General features: G+C 43.9%; 1 protein-coding gene across 1 annotated transcript in view; it reads right to left on the bottom strand.

Annotated features, from left to right (window-relative positions):
• Positions 1–25297, bottom strand: part of LOC126356004 (midnolin-like) — a 217612-nt gene that overhangs the window by 37873 nt on the left and 154442 nt on the right. The window lies entirely within an intron of this gene.

Genomic DNA, 25297 nt, shown 5'->3' with positions numbered 1-25297 from the left:
TTCGAAACTCTGAGCCCGAGAGGCAAAAGTCCCGAGTTCGAATCTCGGTCCGTCACACAGTTTTAATCTACCAGCAAGTTTTATACGCAATCTGTCTGCTAGGCGGAAGGTGTGTATTCGGAATAGCAAGGAACTGTCGTCTGGTCCTTAAAATACTAAACATGCCAGGTGCCTTCATGCAAAGTCGTTAAGTCCACACTACTTGTAACCTTAGCTATTTTAGCCAGACCGGCACTTTAAAAACTATTGAACTCGTTGCCCTCAATATCGAACTCTTCTGCAGCACCTCTATATTCCAGTGAATGATTGCGTTATTCAAGGGCAAACCGTTGGCTAATCTACTAAAGTTTCCAAAATTTAACCCCGTGAAGAAGTTGCTTAAAAAGTATTGCGAAGGGATAGCGCCAGTACCTGATTATCTCTGAAGGTGAGTCCTCGCGATGCCTTTTTCTGTTCAACTTTGTGCATCCATATCCAACAACGCAACTGCTTCTGCGGTTTTGCGCATGCATAATTTTCTCTAAATGGAAGCCATACTTAGAAACGCCTTGCTTCTCGGGTTGGGCGGTAGTCTCTTGCGCTGTTTAGCAGACTACAGGCAACGAAGTCTGTGTGTGATACGTTATGTAGTGTATTATGTGATTAATGTGATTTATGCGCTGTAATGTCTTTACTACGAAGTAAGTACGCCGAAATTTATAATGATTACAGACAAAGAAGTCATACAGATTACCGCCTCAAGGTCAGGACAGTGTACTGAACAAAATTACATCAGACTGTACATCATTTGCAGACTAATAATTATAGCTACAAGTATTCATTTAAAAAATTAAAGATGACGTAACCTGAGCGTCAAGTATTAGGCAAAAAGTTTGCGACTGTATGACTAAAGATTAAGACAAGTTTAAGTAGAAAAACAGAAGCACTCTACCAATTTATGAAACATGCTAATGAAAACTGGAGAAAGGCAAAATCTGATGTATAGTAACTTAATAACAATTGAGGAGCCTGATATCTGAACGACAGTGAGATAGCTGCGGCTCCTCAACAAACTGAAAAGAAGGTCATCGATGGTATCAGAAAAAAAATGAAGGCAGAATTTGTGAAAACACACACACACACACACACACACACACACACACACACACACACACACACACACACTTTTGCAAATGTTTCATAAAACGACAAATGACGTACTGAAATTCAATTAACCTCCACAGAACTTAGTATCTACCGCAAGTATTTCTCAATTTCTGTAATAATCACTGAAGCGCTTAAAAAATACAAAATAGCTCGAACTGGTATAGAAGTAGCCCGTTGCACGTAACTAAATTTTCTTGCCAGCCTGATGGCGGCAGTTTCCGAAACACAAAATATTAAATCTCGCTATGGTCTCCACAAATTTGCAAAAAAGCATTGACACCACTGTCTTTCTCGAACCTCTGCTATTTAGATATTGTTTTACCCATAGCCGCCTTTTTTTATAACGCATGTTCATTACAGACGCAGCACAAATCGCCGACCAAAGAAATGCTGAAATCACGAGACACCGTATCGACAAGATAACGCACGCACGCATATATACACATATACATACATACGTTCTTTCTACGAACTACTGTGCACCGAAAGGTAATCTCTGCGGTTGAACTCTTGATTGTACCGATTAGGCAAAGGTCAAATGCCTAAGTATTTATTTCCGGTTGCCCATTACGTTCCTTACAATGTGTGCTGTTTCAAATTCTTGAAATTACACAGCTTTACATGTAAGAGTCTAGCATGTGCGTCGATATGGGTGTAAAATATGTACGTTTATTTGAGACGGTTGTGTGGCACATGAAACAATTCGGAGGGGAGGGGAGGGGCAAGCTTAGCTCTTTCGTAATGCAATTGGATAAATCTTCGATAGTGTAAATCTGTTACTTCGTTTAGTACTTCAAATATTTTACACATTATGTGTCTTACGTATATCACAACTTCTGACAACCTCTAAATTCCTGTTTTCAATTTAATAACTAAACAAAATCATGAGTCTTCTGTGATATCACGTATCACCATAATCGTCTTTACGTAAGTCCTATGACGCCACGTAGACTTGATTTTGAGCACATGCGTCTCAAGAATGATTAAAACATTTTAACTACTTTTGTCACGCTGCCAAATGTAATCCCACTGACATGGATAAAAAGTACAAGTACTGCGTATTTTGTTAAAGACGTACAGGAGAGTAAGGTTGCGTTCGCGCGCACCCCTGGGAAACCAGTGGCGCCCACGCTTGGTGACGTCACGCCGTGGGAGGTCGGCAACCTGGCAGCGGGACGGCGCTATTTCCGCTGGCCGCTAGCAGGCCACCACTCGGTGGCCCGCCCACGCTGCCTAAATTCCGCACCCGCACAGCTGAGTGTTGCAAAAACTGTCTCAGTGCACTGTTAGAGACTTCCGCGCAACCCACAGCGCCCAGTCTGGAGCGACGGACTGCGAGAACTATGGCACTAGTTTTCAGCCACGGTCTTTTGAGGCCTCCATAAATTGACGTAGGTTAACTACAGAAACCTGATCTCTGAGGCTGTATTGAGAATTAGAGCTTAGTTCCTTCTAAATACAAGACCACACATTCCAAGAGACAACGTTACAGAACGACTTGAATGGCGGAGAAGGGTGGTGGAGGAGGAGGAGGAGAGAGTGCGATTACCTAGAGTGGTTTAAAAGGCAGTACTGAATCTACACAAGCTGTAACCGAAGCTGCTGGCTCGTGTATATTTATATTTTAGTCTTTTTCATTACTCCAGTTTGTTTTCAGTGGTTCTATATCGCTAGAATCGCTTGTTTTCTGTAGTGCTTGTGATGGTTAGAGAGTAATCGATACTTTAACTACTCTTCCAGTCGACGTTATTTATATTAATTTATGCACACAGTACATACTCAAAATGATTACGTGCCGAAGGGGTCGATAGTTAAATTACAGTATCATACGGTTTCCACTGGACTGAGGAAAAAGGATTGATAGGAGCTCATCGAACACCCAATAACCACCATCATTCTGCCGATTTACTGATTGTATTTCTTGACGTTTATCTGCACTACATGCAAACTTTCTATTGCAAGTTTTAAAGGAGGAATGCAAATCAATTATAGTAAGAATAAAGTAATGTATAACTAGCGCTTCGAATAGAAATTAGGAAGAATAACAGTAATAGAACTTTGATCAGGAATAGCAATTCGTAATAATGACCTGAAATTGGTAGATTTATGTTTTACCAACAAACCGTATGGGAGTATAATAATGTAACTATTCCAGTACGGCAAGAGCAGTTGGGGGCGGGGTGGAGGTGGGGAGGGGGGGGGGGGGGAGGGAGGGAGGGACAGGTGGTGGTCTACGAAGGCAGCCGATGCCAGAGGGACAGAATAGGAAACACGAGAAAGCAAAGAAATGCGTCAGGGGACAATGGTGCGGACGACGGAATTAAGATTATTGCAGTGAGAATAACATGGAAGTGGGCGACACAGTTATCAGATGAATGAGAACTGAAGAGATAAGATGTTCTTGGCTGCACCCAGGGGATAATGGAAGAGCGAGAAACCGCTTTAACTGATGGTGGATAGATGTCCGGAAACATGCAGGGCCGAGACAGATGCAAAAGTATAGAGGCCATCTTCACACAAGAGTAGGTCTTTTGAGTTAACGAGCGTTTCGATCTCATTGAAGTATATGGCCGAAAGGGTCAGCCTTCAGTTATTGTGAAACGAACCCTATCGTCCGGGACCATTTTCCACAAAGAGTGCAGATTCGCCACGAGATGGGGAAATTCACAGACGTCTATTGTGCTGAATGAGGCACTAGTGCTGTAGTGTTGAGTCAGACGAGGGCCCACGTCATATGGAAACACCATGAAAGGTGTGTGTGGCCGGGACACGTAGCAGTGTTAAATGTGGCGGACCTAAGATCCGCCATAAAGGGAAACATGATACTATTCAATTCTGTAGTAATTCACCGAATGAAGCCACAGTAATTTTGATCTACCATCCTTGATAAATTGTCATGGTGATACCAATAAAACTAACATTGATAATATTTTAGGATTTACTGTTAAAGTGAAATTAACAAGTTACCTATAACATCAGAACGCTCTGATCGATATTAACGATCGACATTTCACATAGAAGCGCATCATTAAACTGACAAACTTTATCACCTTTAACTTTGTTTAACAGATATAGTAAATTTAAATTGTCAGTATTTTCAGTTAAACATCAGATCATTTCCTCCACGAACGATCACAGCATGACACTTTATTGAATCATTAGGTAATTGGATATTCGTTAGAGTTTAGGGCATAATAGTTACTTTTGTTATTTTTTTGTTTATCAGGAAGCACATGTGTGCAAGGCTCTTGGCCGTGGCATTCACGGCTAAGAAGGAAATTATATTGGTTTTATGTAAAAGAATTTAACTTTTATTATGTAGTGGATATTGTTACTTTATTCAGAACGTGAAAGTTGTCAAGCTTTAATTACTTGAATATGTTAATGAAGAATAAGGTGTAGTTAATCAGATGGAAGGCTTCAGGACAGTGAAGTGCCCTAGTCAGTTGAGTGTCGATGTTCGGCGCGCGGGAAACGCGGCCAGGGACGGGCAGGGGAGCAGTGCTGGTGGAGACGAGAAAATGGACGGTCGGTCTTTAGGTAGCTAAGAAGTGAAACGACTTTGAAAATTTCGCGTTGTGTGGTATCGCAGGACAGTCTCTGAGCTGTAAGCAGCCGTGCGCCTGGTGCGAACTAACTTTTCGCGTGGTTAATGAGGTGCAGTACTGAACTTTTAATTCGCGATGAGATTGTGAATGATTAAACTGTGTCAAACGGATATGCGCTCGGGTGTAGGATTAATTCTAAATACGACCACTTTCGCTATTAGTTTGCTTTCTGAATAAACATTATGCTAACCAAATCGCAACTATGTGGCCTACATCATTTTATTACTACTACTGTTACATTAACGGTTTAAGTTTCATACAATTTCGCGATCTTGCCATCAGCCAGACAATTTAACCAAAGGGTCACAAGTGTAATTTAGGGCTTGTAATGCGACACGTTGGGTTCAACCCCTAGACGAGTTTGAGCCAAGACATTTCGACGAAGAGCAACCACATGTCAGCCCTTTGGGATATCAGCTCGCTGTGTCAATTGGATGCTGTTAACGTACTTAGACGATATCATATAAATAAAATAAACATTGAAAATTCTAAACAACATCCACTCTTCCTTATATAAAATGAAAAAGATGAACACCTGAGGAAGGCTACTATCTTTGAGAATATAAATACTGCTGAGATTAAGAAGAACAATTACATCCGAACAAAAAGATTTATTCGGGAGACTGTCACAGAAATCTTAACGATAACTCTGCACACCTTCGAGTTCACGTTATTAACTTAATGGTACGCATAACCTCTTACGCAGCTCAGTGATGAGAAAGTCAAGAATTACCGAGTTATTCGGAAAGAAAATTTTTGTATATAGGATGTCCAAAACTTATTTTTAAATGTCCCCAACACTAAATTTGCAATTTATTTTCTGCTGACTTTTGTTGTAAATACACTACTGGCCATTAAAACTTCTACACCACGAAGATGACGTGCTACAGACGCAAAATTTAACCGACAGGAAGAAGATGCTGTGATATGCAAATGATTAGCTTTTCAGAGCATTCACACTAGGTTGGCGCCACCTACAAGGTGGGGACATGAGGAAAGTTTCCAACCGATTTCTCATACACAAACAGCAGTTGACCGGCGTTGCCTGGTGAATCGTCGTTGTGATGCCTCGTGTAAGGAGGAGAAATGCGTACCATCACGTTTCCGACTTTGATAAACGTCGGATTGTAGCCTATCGCGATTGCCGTTTATCGTATTGCGACATCGCTGCTCGAGATCCAATGACTGTTAGCACATTGTCGAATTTGTAGGTTCAGGAGGGTAATACGGAACGCCATGTTGGATCCCAACCGCCTCGTATCACTAGCAGTCGAGATGACAGGCATCTTATCTGCATGGCTGTAACGGATCGTGCAGCCACGTCTCGATCCCTGAGTCAACACATGGGGACGTTTGCAAGACGACAACCATCAGCACGAACAGTTCGACGACGTTTGCAGCAGCATAGACTAATAGCTCAGAGACCATGGCTGTTGTTAGCCTTGACGCTGCATCAGACAGGAGCGCTTGCGATGGTGTACTAAACGACGAACATCAGCGCACGAATGGCAAAAACTTCATTTTTTCGGATGAATCCAGGTTCTGTTTACAGCATCATGAGGGTCGCATCCGAGTTTGGCGACATCGCGGTGAAAGCACATTGGAAGCGTGTATTCGTCATCGCCATACTGGCGTATCACCCGGGGTGATGTTATGGGGTGCCACTGGTTTTCAGACGTGTTACGACCCGTGGCTTTACCCTCCATTCGATCCCTGCGAAACCCTACATTTCAGCAGGGTAATGCACGACCGCATGTTGCAGGTTCTGTACGGGCCTTTCTGGATACAAAAAATGTTCGACTGCTGCCCTGGCCAGCACATTCTCCAGATCTCTCACCAACTGAAAACGTCTGGTCAATGGTGGCCGAGCAACTGGCTCGTGACAACACGCCAGTCACTACTCTTTATGAACTGTGGTATCATGTTGCTGTACACGCCATCCAAGCTCTGTTTGGTTGCCTCAATGCCCAGGTGTATTGAGGCCATTACTACAGCCAAAGGTGGTTGTTCTGGGTACTGATTTCTCAGGATCTATGCACCCACATTGCTTGAAAATGTAATCACATGTCAGTTCTAGTATAATATATTTGTCCAATGAATACCCGTTTACAGTCTGCATTTCTTCTTGGTGTATCAATTTTAATGGCCAGTAGTGTATGTTAAAAGTTACACAAGTCAGTCGTCCGCCGGACGTCGTCAGCAAGACGATATTCAGGTACAAGTGTACAAAGTATTTTGATGTGTCTTTATGCTATAGTATTTCGCTGCATAGATTTAACACAATGCAAGAATAGCCTCATTGCATTTTGTTTTGCCAATGTCACGAACTGGTATCATATTTTGCCACTAACACAAATTTGTGACTCCGAAGGCAAGTTTATTTATATCGTTTTATTTTACGGCAGCCTGATGGAAACAACTGAATACCTTCGCCTGCAGAACTGGCAAGAAGTGTAGGGGCTACTTTATCAGTGATCTATTGCTCAGTGTTTTACCACAGCACGCAAATTAATTTCCAATAAACCTTTTCACAGTTGCATAACAACTTTCGTATAGACTAAGTAAATTAATAGATCTAGAAAGCGACCTCAGCAAATCCTGACCACCACTATCCTGGACGTTACACAGTCTCAAAGTTGGCACCGGCAATCTCAAGCTAACCAGCAGCTGCGCCATTCATCGTCGCCGCTCCCTGTGAACAGCGTTCATTGGGGACGGCGTGAAGCAGACAGCACAAAGGCTCCCTATGTGTGTCTACCGTGGGAGCAGTGTTAAAGCTACACAAACGTGGAAGGAAATTTCATTCTACCGCGCTGCGCCCTACGGATGGGACGAGGATGACGTCTGGTAAAAATGCTCGCGAACGAATTGGGAGCTACTGTGCTAAATTTTGAGGCACCATTTGATGGAACTATTCAGCAGCATCTACTACGCTGCAAGCGTTGTTAATATCGAAAGGTAAAAGCACTAAAATTTTTACTCAGAGGAAGCACACACTTCGCTTATTACCTACCTAAGGCAGAGTACACCTATGGGTTAAATTGTTACGCAAGTAATGAAACCGTGCAAGAGTTACGGTGACATTACAGAGACATTTGAGTACACGAAAAACTAAGTGAAATCTGCAAACGCTGAGTCACCATCTCGGACAGGAGAAACAGCAATTTTGTTCTAAATAGCATCTGTATATGCGCCGCGAAACAATACGACTCTTCGCTTACAGATCTCTAGCGGTAACATGCTAGCTCTGAGTATTGCCATGCACTTCAGACCGTAATCAGTCCGAAGACTAGTTCGATGCAGAAAATCTGATCATGTACCATCACTGCACGATTGCGTAATTACTCCATCCTACACCTATTTGAATTCTATCACTATACCGAAGCCCACTTCCTCCTGTACACTATTTATCCCCACTCCTCCCATTGTTTCCATGGGAACATGGTGTGTGCAATCAACTGACCCCTTTTTGTAGCCAATTTGTTCTACAAAGCTCTTCATTTACCCTTCACCATTAGGCTTTCACGCACAATCGATCGAATACCTCGATCAGTTCTATCTTCCTATGAACCTTTCAGTACAATCGTGTAGGAAAGCATTTCAACGGCCGCCAGTGTCTTCTTACATGTACCTTCTTATCGTCCACCATGTAATGCTACAAAATGACTATTTCTAGAAGAATAAAATTACAATGAAATGCAGACCATTAGCTGCTTACAGGCCTTGTTAAATATCAACGGGTACAGTTGAAAATGTGCGCCCCGACCGGGACTCGAAGCCGGGATATCCTACTTGGCAGACGCTCTACCCGATTGAGGATGCGAGGCTAGTGCGACTGCAGGAACTTCTCTGGCACGCGCTCCGTGAGGCTCATTGCCAACCTGCTGTTCATACACAATTTGTAGTGCCTCTAGCCACTATACTCATTACTCGCGGATGTAAATCTAGCAATTCCAGTAGGAGTTTGAGCAATGTGAGCGCAGATCATCATTGACCAGTATGCCTTATCTATATGAAGATGGTATCTTCTTTCGGTTATCTTCATATATTTCCAGAAATAGTTCTTAATACAGCAGAGCGTCGATTATGCGAAGTAATTGGGGAACATGGGTGTTCGGAAAACTGGTTTGTTCGGATAATCTAACTGTACATGTTTATTTTCCAAAAAGATGTACTGTACAGTAAATTTATTCATAAAAACAGGCATCTCTTAGTATTACAAATTAACATACAAAGCATTCGCATTTTGCATGAACAATACACACAGTACACAAAATTAACCTTTAAAAAATCTTATTTTGGTCGTAACAGAACAGAAGGTGACTGTTTGCACTGTGAGAAGCTCTTCTTGGAGGTGCGCAATCCTTGGAACTGCGCGGAGCGGCAGGCCTGAACTCTAAGCTGGCGCAGCTGTTGCTGTGAACAGCTTTGACACTGCCGCTACTTCTACTGCCAGTGCCAGTGCCAAGCCGACAGAAGAGTGCTGATTGTTGAAACACAGCGATTGGCTGCTTGGGCGGTCAGCAGCGCCTTGTGAAGGCCCCATTAGAAGCAATGTTCCGCCAGCGGTGGCCCAATGCGGTGACTACTGTGGGAAACTAGGTTTGGGAGTGAGGGAGGATGATGGACGGTAGGGTGAGAGAGTAACAGGTGCGAGCGAGTACACAGTTCGGTTAAGCGGTCGTTCGGTTGACCGACGTTCGGATAATCGACGCTCTACCGTACTTAAATTTGTATTAGACATTTTTTGATTCAGCCACAGCGATTTACTTTGCTCGTTATATAGCTATACTGTTCGACTTTCAGTGTTTCAGTACCTAATAGAGCTTTCTCAGATTTACTGCATTAAATTGACCACGTTCTCTTATCTTTTACTTTCGTTTATGTTTGTCACAAATCTAGCTGACTATCCGTATCTTTCAGCTCATATAGTTAGTCCTTTGCTGTCTGACGAAATCACATTGTCATCATCGAGAAATCTTAGTTTTTATTTCTTACCATTTGACTTGATTTCCCTTTCCCAATTTCTCCATAGTTTCCTTTACATGTACAACAAGCAGCTCACAGGTCAGAGCCTTGTTTCACGCTGTTCTCAATCGGTGACTACTAGCTCCTTGACTCCTTACTACAGACCAGTTGTTGACTGCTTGGGAATGTGAGATGTTGAGCAACGCTCTTTTGTGCGTTCGGTACACGTGACTCGAAGCTATCGACCTGGGGACGTGCGCTTGCAGTGCACGCAGCAGCAGCAGCAGCAGCAGCACCGCCGGCGGCGGCCGGGTGGGGTCAAGGACCCACGCGCACAGCCCTCCGCTCAGCTCGATGGTGGGGGGAAGCAAGCAGACACTGTGCGTCTCGCCGCAGCGGCGGCGCCGAACCGCGCCGACAGCGTCCGAAGTCGGCCGAGCGGCACGGGAGACGCGACGGCCAGGCGGGCGGAACCAGTTGCTGCTAGCCCGGGAGCCCGGCGAACAGACAGTGGCCCACCGGCCCGCCGCATATCAAGGTCAACGCCTGCCCGCCAGCCGTCAGCCACACTCCGCGTCCGTTTCCTTTGTTCGCAAGGCGTTCTTTCCGTTTGTATTCATTGACACGTCTTACTGCCGAGCATATTTCCATCCGCAGTCTCTGGACCACCTATGTGCCTAGGTAGAAACGCTAGTTTCAGGGCCGAAACACTGCTGTTACATGACTCACTACCATTTTTAACTGAGGACTTACGCAGCTGTTAGTAATAATTTGGGAATCAAAACTGGGAATCTGTTTATGAAAGCGATTTGCATGAACTTCAGTCACTGTTAATGTCAACAGGGCAACACTAAAAAACAGCCGAACCTATCTTAGTCGCGTAATATACAGGCGATTTGATTACTAGGATACAAAAACCAATAGTGAGTAATTAAATTAGGTTACTGTAAACCAAGCCATTGCTAGTTTCGACGCGACATTTCGTATGTACACGTTTTATTTAATATTTACACTGCGATGCTGACATGTCGGTAGTTTCGTACCGTGCTTAATGTTTCTTGGAATCCAAAAGAAACCAGTGTTACCTCTGAGTACCAGAAAGTTTTTAATTGGATTTTTAAAAACCGCAGATATTGCTGCAGTTATTACGCCTAGCAAATAGACTTGTAAAAATGGCAATACCGAAGCAACACGGGTTATATTCTGAACTAATTAGTAGTAGCTGTTTCTACTTTCAGAAAGGAATTACACGCAGTTTCATTTGTCTTCGTGTTACTCTTCGACAATGTAACATTCTGTACAAATGATGGAAGTTTTGTACCGTAAGATACCGGTTTGTCACAGGCTTTTTAATGTAAGTACTTGCAGACTTCTCATATCTCAGCAGCTCGAGCAACTCTCTTCTGAATCAGCGCATACTACGGAGGTGGATAAGTTAACGTCCAAAAGAAGCAAGGGAGTGCATTGTGACGGTGCTCTCCCAGCTGCTACGTCACGCGCGCCTCCTGTCTGCCCCGCGCAGCCGTCGCCTGCTAAATCAGCTGGGTCACGTTACAGCGGGCATGGACACGTGCCGGCTCCCTGCCCTTACGTCATCACCCGCCCGTCGCCGCAATCGATATCTTTTCCTGATGCACGGGGACCGCTGCCCGTGGTTTTAAAACACGCTTTAGTAAAATGCCATCCCTAACGTGAGTAAAGTTCTGTTGCCGGCGGCAGAGCGCGGGAAGTCTATCGGCAATTCAGAATATCAACTGTCCGCCAATGCAATGGCTATCAGAATACATGATATGCCCGATACCGCGAACTGACTACCACTGCTTAACTTTAAAATTCGCACATCGTGTAATTTTTATAACCCCCTCCCCCTCAACTTCCTACTAATTGCGAACCCACTGACACGCGAACCATTGGCGACATGGTTCTGTGACTCTTTGTAAACCAAGTTGGAGTGGTTACTCATTTAACACTTTAATAAGAAAGCTGTTCAATGCGCGTATGCCATGTTGAACTAAAAAGTTACCCAGTGTAGACGGTCGTTGTAATCAAACTTTCTCAACTTGAGGGGGGCCCACAAGATAAGGAATGATTGTAGAAACTTTTGTAAGGATATTGGGAAGAGAAACAATGAATTAACCGTTTAAACAAACATTTTAATTTTCACGTGAGAAGATAAAATTTGTTACGTTCCAGGTTACAAACGCTGCCTAGTATGACGACCATCTACATCCACCACAGCCTGGAATCTCACTAAACATTACTTTCGTATGCACCACTTCTCGAAGGAACGTTCAGCTATCAGGACACAGCTTATACAGCGCTTGAAGATCGCACATTGCGTCCAGCATTCTCAGCCATGGCAACAGTAACCGCTTAAACAATCTCAAGAGCCAATTGGCCGTCGCCTTCTCGGAAGGGGCTAGTCCCAAACCGCCAGTTAATTCTGACTTCAAATCCTGTTCAACCCCGTTGCGGCAAGTGGACCTCTTCGTGTTCCTTTAACGTGCCGATACTAGTTTAGAGCGGTAGCACTATTGATGTTTTGATGAAACAGTTTTACGAATAAATCACTGCTTATCTAGCTCAAGCCCGTGTTAATCTTCTGTAACTGCAATGGACACTTCTTTTAGCCCTACGTAGCTGTAGTAGTAAAGGCGAGTAACAGCAAGCCATCACACTAACAGAACAACGCAGATTCTACAACGCACCGTCTCAACATGGTTCCTATAAAGTTGAGCACCGATATGGTAAATAGTTTTCCAGCTACACTAGCTCAAATAACTGAAGTCTGATAACCACCCTGTAACTGTAATTAGGTTGCACCACTTTAAGTCTTAAACACACTGATCTGTTTCCCTTTGAACCGTGGTATGTCCGTTCCAAATACTACCTTCTGTGCCTTTTCCACGAGACGGTATGGCGTACACAACGCACCGCTGCTCCTTGGGCAAGAAAGCAGAGTTCAAGTTACTCTTGCAACAAAAATGTAATTTTCTTTGGTATTAGCACACGGAACGCTCTTTCTCGACCAGTAGACACATTTGCCAAAATTATGAGTCTGAGCTTCCTGTTTGAATGAAATCGAAAATTAAGAAAAACAACATTTTTCCGTCTATGTTACTTCTAAGTATGTTTAATGTGCGAACTGTAAGAGGAAAAGGGTTGTATAATTACTGGAAGTCAATTGTAGCCACTGACTTGTTGCAATACACAATCCCGCGAAAACTATCAATATTAATTTCCTGCTTAAATTTCAACAAGTTAAGCAAATGTACTTTGTTATTTACGTTTCCGCGAGGGAAAACAATCTGGCCTATAAACGCAAGTAGCCAACGCCCTCGAGTATTTGCCGTTCGTCAAAGAATCAATGCGCTACCCTAGTTAACAGCATGAGTACCAAAGTAACTGCCGTGGTATGCGTTAGATAGCCTAATACGGACGCTTGGTCGCCACTTAACTCTCTGCGAAAGAAATGGCATTTTGCGAATGTTTAACGTACCAATTTAAGGCCCATCTCATCGCGATTTATACAGTGGCGTTCTTGACGGATAAGATTACGTCTAGGCGCTGCTTACGTGGGATGGGGAGACGCAGCTGCGAGGGCAGGTGGTGCCCCAGCAGCATCTGCCGGGGACACGGGAATGCGTCTCCACCACCGGCCGCACAAGTCTGGCACAGCTCGCGCGCTTCCTAAGGAGCCGCACCAGCTTACACGTTCACTTCCTCGCTCACGAAATAGCTGATACGTGTAAAGCACAGCAAAGAGTGGTATAACATCACGTCCAGGTACTGCCAGGCAACGGTAACACACTACATCATGGCAATTATTAACAATCCTTTAAGGCCACACAATCCCCTCCTGCATCTGCGTAGCCACTCCACTAGGGTGTTGCCAGTTCGGCTTTTTAAAATCGGAGGTCCGGCCAGTCAGGCTTTCCAGCGATGAACTAAGAACACACAACAAAGGCTCGTCTCAAGCTAATGAACTTTATTTTGACAGAAGATGGTCTCAGAAGGAAGACTTAAGACACCGCACTTTGTTACTATCATAATTGACAAATTACAAGCACGATGTTTTTAATTCACGTCCGCTCGAACAAAAACCTTATTGTATTTAATCATTAATGAACGAATGAAAATTCCTTAAGTGACTATTTCAATTTAAGGTTAGTCAACCAACTTTTGGGGTAAAATGTCTGACTAAATATAATGGCACGTCCGACTTTTCAATTTTTAGAACTAGCAACACTATCTGATTAATATTGTATGAACAAGATAATTTCACACACACACACACACACACACACACACACACACACACACACACAATAAGTTTGCATCATCACCTGCACTACTTCCACCCCCTTGTTTAATGCGTACTCAACGAAGCCGAAAGTTGGATGTAATTGCTTCTAACAAAGCGCGGTACTTGACAGTTTGCTACATGCGACCAGAGAAACCTAAAATAAGTTCGTATGTTTTATCACTCAATGTTGTCCCCAGATTAAATAATGATTTCAACAACAATGTACTACTGGAGTAAAGTTCCACCTTATGCAAGACTTAAGTACGTATTTTTCAAACTGTTAATGTGTACAGTTTGCCACATTAACCAAACATTTTTGCCTCGTCTCACGAAGCAATTTTTATACGATGCACACCCTTCATAAACAAGTAATCAAAGCAATACCCACAATACATAACGATGTCCTATAATTTCATTTCAGGACCTATTCACTGGGAAAAACATATGAAGACAGCTCCCAGCGCTGTAAAATTGATAGGTAACAAAAGCCACCTAGCATAAGATAATTTTCCCCGATATTTTTGCAAGCAAATAAATAAATATACAGGAACCACAATATCCCGACAATGTAGAAACATCTGTATTCCGCAAGCCACTGAACAGAGTGGTAGAGAGTGCTTCGAACGAAATTTTACCAACTTCCTTTTTTCTCTTACTGCAATCTCTGTTCTTGTTACGGTCCAAGCACGTGGTATCTTGCCTTTTTCTCGTGATCCCCATGCGAGGTATATGGTGTCAACAGAATGGTGGCGGCCTTCGGGTACACGTTCTTTAAATTTCATCTACTATTCTTCGCATGCCGTTTCTCTTAATTTATCGGCCAGCATTTCAAGAGCACTACATCGCCTAAAACCTAAACGAAGTCGACCGGACACGGGTATTAACTGTCATCCTAGCGAATGAGAGTACATTGTGTTAACCATTCCGCTACCCCGCTCGGGTCCTGTGGCAGACTGGTTCATCCTTGGGACCAGTTCACTGGTTATCGCTCTTTTTTGGGAACCTTTCATTTTTACTCGATCACCGTTTGTGCATGGTACATGGTTCTTACTAAAAACTTAAGGATGGAAGGCGCGAAGAGGGAGCACTTGCCTCCCCCCTGAAGTACGGCGTTTTTATTCTGTAAAGAATTCTCACATACTTTAAATAATTTCTGTGATTCTGCAAAACCTCTCGTTTAGCGAACTGTAGCGTTATGTGGCTGATCGCAGTGAAATATACAAGGTGGCGCACGAAAAACCGGCTCCGAATACAGACTGCTCGCCAATTACGCACGATTTGTTGACTGCTACGAGCAGAATAGATAATCTTGTAATAATTAGGCAGTAAATAAATAACAAACTAATGCGAACAACAACTTCGAAACAAGAGATGACGATTGCTGGACGCCACTGAGCAGTCCAGTCCTCGGGCCGATTTTTCGTGAGACCCTGTACCACTGAAATAGTACTGTAGAAGTTATATTCTCTTTACAAAATTTTGAGACTGTTTTAGGTCGGTCTGCCTTCCATAACAAAGAACATGCTGTTTTACCTTTGATCAGAAAGAACGGAAAACGGCCATTCGTGTGACTTCGTTTGCAGGTATAATAAAGAAAAAACTTGCCTTTTGTTACTGTCATTCGTTGTTTATCGAAATAATAAAGTAAGCTGAAAAGACGTAATTCACACAACGTAATTTATGTAATTTACGTAATTACATAATATATTTGAATTACCAGTCGTGAACGCTGAATAAAATACGTAAAGAATCGGAAGTCCATAGTTCAAGAAAGGTTTGAAACGGATCTAGAACGGGCGTGCGCAGCGAACGAAACGAACAACTCCGATACTGAACGACACAGCAGCAGTCGGCAGTGGAACTACGACGAATGGCCACGCGAAGAAGGACGAGTCCGGCTGAGGGAGACCGAAGAGACAGACATACGGGAACGCGCTCGAGGCTGGAACGAGACCGACCGTTTCCCGTTCTCGGGAACTGGAAATAGAAAGCCGCGACCGAAGTTAAATTTGAAAGGCTGTTTCTTAGAATTCGTTCCACGCTCCTTCCGTTCATCTTGGTAAACCGCTCCTTTGAACCCGTTAGTTTGCAAACGACCCATTTAGTTACGATCTTAGCAGCACATCAACTCATTCAGTGTCGGCTACCATGCCTAACTTTACAGGAAATCCATACGTGGGAGCAGTACTCCAAATATGTTGCAATGGCGTCTTTTATGATATTGCATTCGCAGATTCATAACGATTTGACAGAAGGCGCGTCTTCCATTCATCTGGTTTAGAGATTGTATTCGTTCCACATCGCCATTTAGTACAACGCTTTAATAGTAATTATACGATTTAACGTGCGCAATATGTACACCATTACTATTTTAAATCATATACCGTGCTTTCTCTTGTTATAAGCATTCTCGTTCATTTACAAACATTTAACGAACGCTGTCTCCATTATATCTGGTAGGAATGTGTTTCTGCGTGAATACTACTACATCTACAGCCATACTCCGACTTCTGAACCGAGTGTCATTCTCAGAAGGTTGCACAGGGGCAATACAGTTTTAATGTTTCAGAAGATCTGTAAAGATAACAAAATGGGTTTGTGTGTATCCCAAATTCTGTACATCTCAAAAGAACTGTCATGAAGCGCCTTCTCCTACATTCAGAGCATACACAAGTACAATCCTCCTCCCTGACGTCAGTGGGTAAACGCAACGCGTAATTGGACGCCCCCACGTACAATTCGGATACTACAATATCGGTGACGTAAGCAGCGGTGCAGAGGGAGACGGGCCGCCGGCTTAGGGATGCGGGTTGCCTGGCAACAGGCCGGCGCGCAGCGGCAACGCCGCCGCCGGCCCAAAGTCGTGGGAGTGTGCGGAGCTGGCAGCGCGGCTGCGGCTTTTGTGTCCCGCGCGAGCAGGTACACGGCTCTGCTTTTCACGGGGCCCTGGATCACAGCTGGGAACGCTGCATTCCTCAGCAGCCATGTACAGCTGCACCAAGTTACCTCAGCTCAATGCCCGCGCCGAGTAGCCTCTAAGCACATATCGACATTCCAGCAGTAACATTCCAATTTGACCACTTCAGTAATTTTACTTATTCCGCTGCTATGCGTCACACCACGTTACAGACACAGTACCCAACGTCACATCTGTAAACTATATTTTGAGCCGTAAGTGACGCAAACAGAATAGGAGTGTTGCGAAGCGGGAAAAACCAACAAGTTCAGTTACAGACTGACAGAGGAAAACAGCTGTAGTAATGAAAACGGATTATTGTATAAAACAAAGTTAAACTAAAGTGAGGGCCCATGCGACATTACTGACTAAAAATCTTTCATCAACATTACCATCAAAAATATCAAAAGGATCTTATTACTCTGAGCCATGAAATTTTAAAATTATCATCGAAACAGATAGCACCGCCACTGTAAGAGATACAGCAAACCAGACACTTTACGTAGCTTTGTTTATGTCAAGATTTAACTGGAGTAATACTTATATCTTCGTTAACGCATCGATTTTGCACATTGCAATTTGAGTACTATAGCTGCCCTGCAGAGAAAGACTAGTTCCGGTATATACTATGTTTCTTGAATCATATTTACTTTTGTTTAACAGTTAGTAGTTCTATTCTGTAACTTTTAACTTTTCTTTTAGCATTGCGCACCCACGCACACAGTTTCTTTGATTCAGTGCAGCTTGCGGCATGTGACCGACTTAGACAATTTAATTACACAGTTTCTCTCTTTTGAACCACTGATTAAAAATGTTCCAAAGCCAGCGATAAAGTGGCAACGAAGGCCGCTACGGAGAAGTAAAATTCAAAATACGCATCAAAGCAGCTATCACTTACGTTACTGGTCAAAGCCCTAGTTCTACTTGACCTGCTTCCCATAAGGAAATTTCTGAAGTAAACTTCACCTTCACCGACATAATCCCGAAATTATTGTAGCCCTTTAATAACAGTGGCATATAATGGGTGGACACGAGTTCGTCTACATTTCTGTAGCGCCAGAATTTTCACTTCACTGATTATTTGGTAGTGAAACAAAATCTCAATGTGTAACTCTTAACCCCTTTTACTGAGATAGTCTCTTGCAAATGTCAAGTTTCTACGTTTACAGTGAGAGGCATTGCTATCAGTGTGTCATTTTGGTCCGGCGATATCGCTAGGCGTCTTTTTTATTTTCACCACAATCTTTTTCTCTATCAGCTTACATATACATAAACTGATAATGCACTCACTTCTGTGATGGCGGTCATCGTAGACAGCCAAGAGCAGGAAGTGGTTAACGTGAAACTGTATTCCAGTCCATTATACTATATGAATACAGAAGTATTTTCCTTCTCATGCCACATGCATGTCATGCCCTCCACTCACAGCGTACTCAAAGCTTCAGTTTTCAGTTCCGCTTCTTCATATCCGCAATGTATCCATTCAATTCTATTTTATCATAAACGATTATTAAAGCTACCATGAGTGCTAAGTGTGGTTATAAACCAAAAGAAGTAGTTAGACTTTCAATTGTAAGATTTCTTTGAACTCAGAAACTAGGAACTTTTGTCCCCTTCATATGGTGGGTAACCATTAGTAGCTAAAATTTTACATGTAAATTTCCCAATATAATTTCTTTCGTATTTACACCTCAATCATAGTATACGTCTCCACAATCAGTTTTGTTCCACAAAGAATGGTAGATTCGTGCCAAGAATGTACCTGAGCGCGAATTACGCAGAAGCTCAACTGGACAAAGATTGAGAAGTAAATGGAGCTCCCCGTTTCCGAAGGAAACGTCCCCACATTCGCCAGCAATGTTGTAGGTAACTCATGACAACTTTGTCTGGGTGAAAGGGAATTTTAACTACGTAGCATTGGAACTTACGGAAGTGTTCCGTGAATCACTGAACCACTATGTCATCTTTACTTGTTAAACGGACAATTAGTGTTGCCCCTACGTTGCCCACAGATACCAGATTCGGGTATTCTCAGCTGTACGGTCAAGTTGTCGTCCAATAATGTCAACAGTCTCCTCTTGTCTCCGCGGGCATTCAGTGGATCGCCCCTCTCCATCAAGATACGTTCCCACGGGGATGTGCGTACCAATTGACATCACCTCTAGATTTGCGTGCTGATCACGCAGACCAAAGTGTCAATGGCAATCGACGAGGAAAAAACCAATGATGAGCGAGATGCTCACTGGGAGGTGTGAAGCACGCTAAAAGTGGAACAGTTTGACTGGCTGGCAAACCCTACGAATCCAGGCCCACCACAGACTTGCCGTTTTTGTATTTCGTCATCAGTTAATTTTTGATACGGAAGGAATGAAAATTAGAGCTACACGTTCCGACGCCGAGGAGGCCATTAGAGACGTAACAGTAGCCGTGTCTTTTCAAAGGAATCGCTACGGCACTTTAGCGGTTTGCGAAAATAAAACCGAGGTGGCCGGGCGGGGATTTGATCGGCCGTCCACTTAAGTACCACAGCATTGCCGGATCTTCGTGATAGACGTGACTTTCCGGACATCGCGAGTCGGATTGTTATCAATGCTGCCATGACCTGCCTCGATAGATAGGGCGTTGAGTGGGCAGCACCGTCCACTGATTTCTCAGCCACTGAAAACTCCTAGTCACGGGTTTTCGAGGGTCTGACAACCACTCGCCAACCACAACAATTGATCGGATCTGGCAGAGTGTTGATAGAGCTGAAGCAACCCAGAATGACGTACACGTGTAAGTTCCAACCTCACTTCCACTCTGTGCCCTGTCTGTTTAGACACTTTCTGCCCAAGGTGGCACTTATGTACCACATTAATTTAAAATTTACAATGACGTATTCTTTCCATTTTACTGTATTGCACAGTAAGTAAAATTTCATTGCACGCTACCCTTTCTGGTGCTGCAATTTTAGTGCACGGTCGGGCGCTCGCTGCCATTTTGTGTCTGTCGCGCTAACTACCATTTGCTCACACAGAAAACTTTGCACGGCAACGATTCACGTCCCCCTAGGAAAGCAGCTAGCGGAGGAGAAAAGTCAGTTTCGCAGCTACGTTATTTTTGGCGCTGTAGCCAACGGAGATATGGATTCCCAGATCGCAGGCTTGCCTGCTGGCGGCTAGGAGCGCCACTGCAGGGGCGGCGGGCGCCTCGCCGTGGCGAAGCGTGGCGCTGGTCGATACAGGCAGGCCCTGCACACGCCCCAGCGTCGCACCGCCGCGCCGGCCGGCCACAGACCCGATGTCGACGCCAACAACGACACCCCGCACTATCGACCCACCTGACACGCTTCACCATACCGCACCACATCCCACTACACCCCACCCCAGGTGACGCTGAAACCTGTCCATTGATGACTACCATCTGTTACAAGCCCAGTCCAAGTCTCTCCATATCAACATTTTAATGCTGCTAACCATTGTAATGCAACACGAGTAGAAAGTAAGGAAATTTTACATATTTTCATACAATACCGCGGGAAGGAATACATGGTAAAATATATAGGTGGTTTGGGCACGTACAAGGTGCGACATACGGCGCACAGCCACCAACTCTGACAGTAATTATGGTTGTAATCCGGCTGGGCGTCGAGGGTAACAGTTTGGACGACATCCCCACGCTGCTTCCACTCTGACGAATGCAAACGGGCAACGTTCGTTCGTTCTCTGCGCCTCCACGTAACACAAACGTGCATTGTACAACTGGGACTCTTGTTAAAGAACAGACCTCCACTCCAGTGCGTATTTATGCCATTCAGCGCACTACCAGCGGCAGGCCCATACCAGCTGCCGGGACGAGGGAAACCGTAAGAACGGTCAAAGTGCCGACATCCTGTGGCGCTCCAGACGTCGTAGTGTCTTTGTGGGCACCTAGCCCACTGCGAACAAGCCCATTTTCTGTTCAGAGGTGTGACGCGGATGTACGATCCCGCATGGCCGAAAGACCAATTTATCTGTCCTCTCGGGCGCTAGCCTCGCAATGCCTTTTCGTGTCCCTGCACGTGGACTACGGCACCGTGTAATCGATGGATTTCGCCTCGTGACAGTCGTGGTCTTCGACCGACGTGAACAGTAATACCACGGTACGGTACACCGCAGTTTCGGTGCGCGGCAGACTTCCGCTGTTACTGCGACACGTGCTTGCCCTGAAATTCTGATCATTTGCGTAACCAACAATACAAGACACTTCTTGGCGGTTTCGCTTATGTTGCATGCCGTCTTCATTTCGTTGCAATTTTAATGATAGGCAGTTCAGAGAAGAAAGAAGATGGGGCATCTGCATAATCTATGCAAGGCGCCAGCCTATCGCATAAAATCCCGAATACAGTAGAACGTCGCTAATCCGACCTCGGATGTTCGGACACCCTACTTATTCCAACCATCCCGTTTTCTTATTTTCCCTGTACGGGCCGCTGCTACCGTCAGGACTGGATCAGCAGACAGACAGGTGCGTCAGTTCGATCACATTTAAAATGAAATAATTTGTTGCAAACTATCAGTACGTGTTATAGTGCACACATTTTTATAAGTTAGTGACAGTATTTCCCTTACATATTGAAGTGCGTAAAACTACATTACGGCACAACTAAATGCAAACTTGTAATGCTCTCTTTACAAGGGGACACTTAGCCATTGACGTGAGTTAGTGGATCACCACAGCTGATGCTGACCGCACAACGGCAGCAGAATTAACTGACTACCAACTTATTGGCACTAACAACCGATGAAGAGAATGATAAGACAATGAACTTACGGCTCGAATATCACACACAGCTACTGAAAATGCATTTGATATAGGCCTTCAATACCTCGAACGAAGCTTTAGGTATACCCCAATAGGTATTTTGTGGATTAGGAAATCGCGGAACATAGGTACAAAATCGAAGCTGTCGTCTGGTAGGCAAAAAACATTATAGACTTTTCGTCCTGCTAATAGCCAGAACACTTGTCACCGTGTTATTTCTCATGTTTTAAACAGTTAAATGCGAGTCAGTTGCGTGTCACTGCAACACTGTAATAAGGTGAACGCAGATGTTAAATTTCCACTCACAGTAACAATATTACCATACGATACAACCGTATTTTACAGTAAATACGCTATTTACATTCACTTTCGTGTAAAACTTTGTGTGAATGTTTTCGCTTTGTTACTGTATTAACGTGGAACAATATTTCAGATAATATCTATAGTTGGACATTAAAGTTATGCTGTACTATATAATGATATTAGCGGTCAATGTAAGTGTTCCTCTGATAATCCGATCCTTTTTGCGTATCGATCATGCTCCCAGTCCCTTAGCGGACGGATTAGCGAGGTTCTGTATATACGAAGAATTTATGTACATGGAGTCTGGAAGTTAAGGAATCTCCGAGTGGAAAACTGACTGACTGAAGTTTGCAATATTTGCACTACATCACTGTTTTAGTGTCTTAGTCTTTTCAGTGTAATTTAACGACACTTCAAGCGAATGTTATAAAGCTGGAAAGTTACTTTTCCGTACTATTTAACAAGTTACAGAGAGAACCTCTGCAGCAGTGTCCGGAAGCCATCTATGGAAAGAGATTAAGTGATTCATGATGGTAATGAAACCTCGTATTATCCTCTATTGGCCGCTATCGATGAACTGCTTGCCACCAATAGGACAGATTATCACAAAATCGCTAGGCGGTCAGGGACAGGTGCCTCTCGCTCTTTGTTTCGACCATCGAAGAATCCGGTTGCGAAGGTGAGGCCACTTCTAAACGAAGCTCGTCACCGCTGCAGCAGTGAGTCTAAGAACGTGTTGGCGATGTAAGCTTCTCCATTAAAGTACCACAATTAGCTCGGCATGGTTGGTTTTGCAGACTATGGTAAAAAAATTTCTGCACAAGCTTGAGAAGAAGAATCCTGTAGTATCTTTATGTATTTGGTTAAATACAATGGCGCGCACACGCACTTGCCGTTCTGCAAAACATTATGTCCCCATATAAATGCAGTTCGAACAAATGTTTCTCTAATGTCCAAACTTTTAGGTCCCCGCCATATTTTGCTGCATGTTATCTTTACGGAATATTTAACACACACGGCCTCCGAATCTTCGTGTGTCAAATAGCCGCGTTCACAAGACAACTAAAATTTACATGTGTCCTCGGTTAACAGCTTCTGTTTAATTATTGAACGTTGTTGTTCCGGTAGTAGCTCAGACGTATTAGTTGCAACTCCAATTAAGCATACAGGAAGCAAACATTATCACCAAAATGAAATGTTATTAGATACCAAGTCACTCAAGCGTTAATACTGAACAGAAGTAGTACTTACTTGGGATGTTAAAGCTCACTGTATGTCAAGTCGTGACATGCTGGAACTTATTTCCTGAACGAAAATACATACTGTGTCTTCTACACTCGCTCACCTCACTCTAAACCTTGTGAACACGTTCCATGTGACAAGTACAAGACCCGCATTGCACTTCCATAAAAACTTCATCCACAATATGCGCAGAAACAAATTTGCTCGTATAGCCCCACGTGGTAGCTGGCTTTCAACAGCGGTGAAACGGCAGTGGCGTAAACACACACTGAGTTCGAAAGTGCAAAGAAACTTAAGTTCACAGTAGACGAATGTGCTCGAGGAGTGTGTAGCAATGTACATTACAATTTTTACGTATTTGCATTTACACTGCTGGAATCAATGTTCCAACACAATGCTTTATTTTTAATGTTAACGTATTTCATTTGGTAACAGTGCGTCTTCAGTACACTGGAGAATTGCTATGTTTAAACTGCAATCGTAATAAATATTTTAAGAGCCATAAGACGAATTCTTAGATTCAGAAATAAAATCTAGGTCAAGATTTTCGATGAATTGCGGCCGTCTTTAGTTAACTGACGGAGCTCAGTTCATTTCTATCCGTAACGTACTGATTTGCAAGTCTTCAAACAAGTGAACTAAAAATTCAGTAATTTAAATACCGTAAATAATGGTGTTGCGATCCGAGACGTCACAGATTTGCGTAAGAATGCATAATTCAAAGTCTGTTTTCTTTATTGTTGACATGTGAAGAAATTCCGTTTCATTGGCCAAGAAGTAATTTATTTCTTGAAATCAAATACTATGTGCTGTATTCCCACGGTAAAATTTATGTAACCACATTCATTTCACTTCGACTGATCGAGTTTCCCCAGGGAGCAGTTGTGCTTCGTTGCAGCCGGAAGTGTGCAAATACCAAATCCACTCGTGAATGGATAGACTTATATGGAACGCTGCTGCCCAGTGAATACAGATTGATGCGTGTCAAGCAACTTACGGAATATTAAATCGGGGATAGAAGGTCGAAATTATAGTACCTCCAACGTAGTTAAGTAGCACCGTTTCTCGCGCACCACATTGTCTGGAAGGCCAGTACTACGTGGGTGTGTGCCCGAGCTTATGACGCTTGGTAGGAAAACAATGGGTTCCATGTAAGTGAAAGTTTCAGTTTTGTCACAAGTCAGTTGTTGCTACGACTATCTCTAAGCATTGGCCAACCCCCTTCCTTTCACTTACCTCAAAACAAGATATACCAGTCTTACTAATCCATCCTTTTTCGACACACACACACACACACACACACACACACACACACACACACACACACACACACACACACACACACACCTAAAGTGACGTTTGCAGAACAGCACATCGAGAAATGATCGGCGATCCAGGGAGAATTTACGAGCTGCGATGGGAAGGTGAGTCCTTGTTCCAGAGTACTGAAGTCTTCGTGACTTGGAAGCCAGCTGATATTGGATGTCCAGGTATCTCGCCACAAGGCTTCGACCCATTGGAGCTGATTCCGCGTACAGTTGCCGCAAGCCAGAGATTTGAGTCTTACACGATGAGGATAAGCAACTAATCCACGACTGCCATAGTAGTTTATTATGGACAGCGGTGCAACGAGGCCACCGCTCCCTGTTGCCCACAGAAATTCCGCGACAGTTTCGCCGCCAACGCACTACCCACCGAGAGGTGAAGACGTAGGCTGAGGCCTGCGAGGCGGCATCCGGCGCGCTGTGGGCGAAGCACCTGCGCACCGCTCCAATTTCCGCCCATCCGTCCATACGTCTCCCGACCACGTTCCCTTTATGTAACTGATGGCCTCCACTGTCGCTTTGCGCAGTTAAGATGCTAGAGGATGACAGCTGACACTGATTTCCGTTAGATCACCGAAGTAAACAACGTCATTTTTTGACGTGTGCCACTCGCCGTTGGCAATTTTCCCTTTCCGTCTCCGGCCTGAAGTTCATTATCTCC

Source organism: Schistocerca gregaria, chromosome 1, assembly GCF_023897955.1.
Source record: "Schistocerca gregaria isolate iqSchGreg1 chromosome 1, iqSchGreg1.2, whole genome shotgun sequence".
Lineage (NCBI taxonomy): Eukaryota > Metazoa > Arthropoda > Insecta > Orthoptera > Acrididae > Schistocerca > Schistocerca gregaria.
Note: the sequence above shows the minus strand (reverse complement) of the source record. Positions and strands in the feature narration are given on the sequence as shown.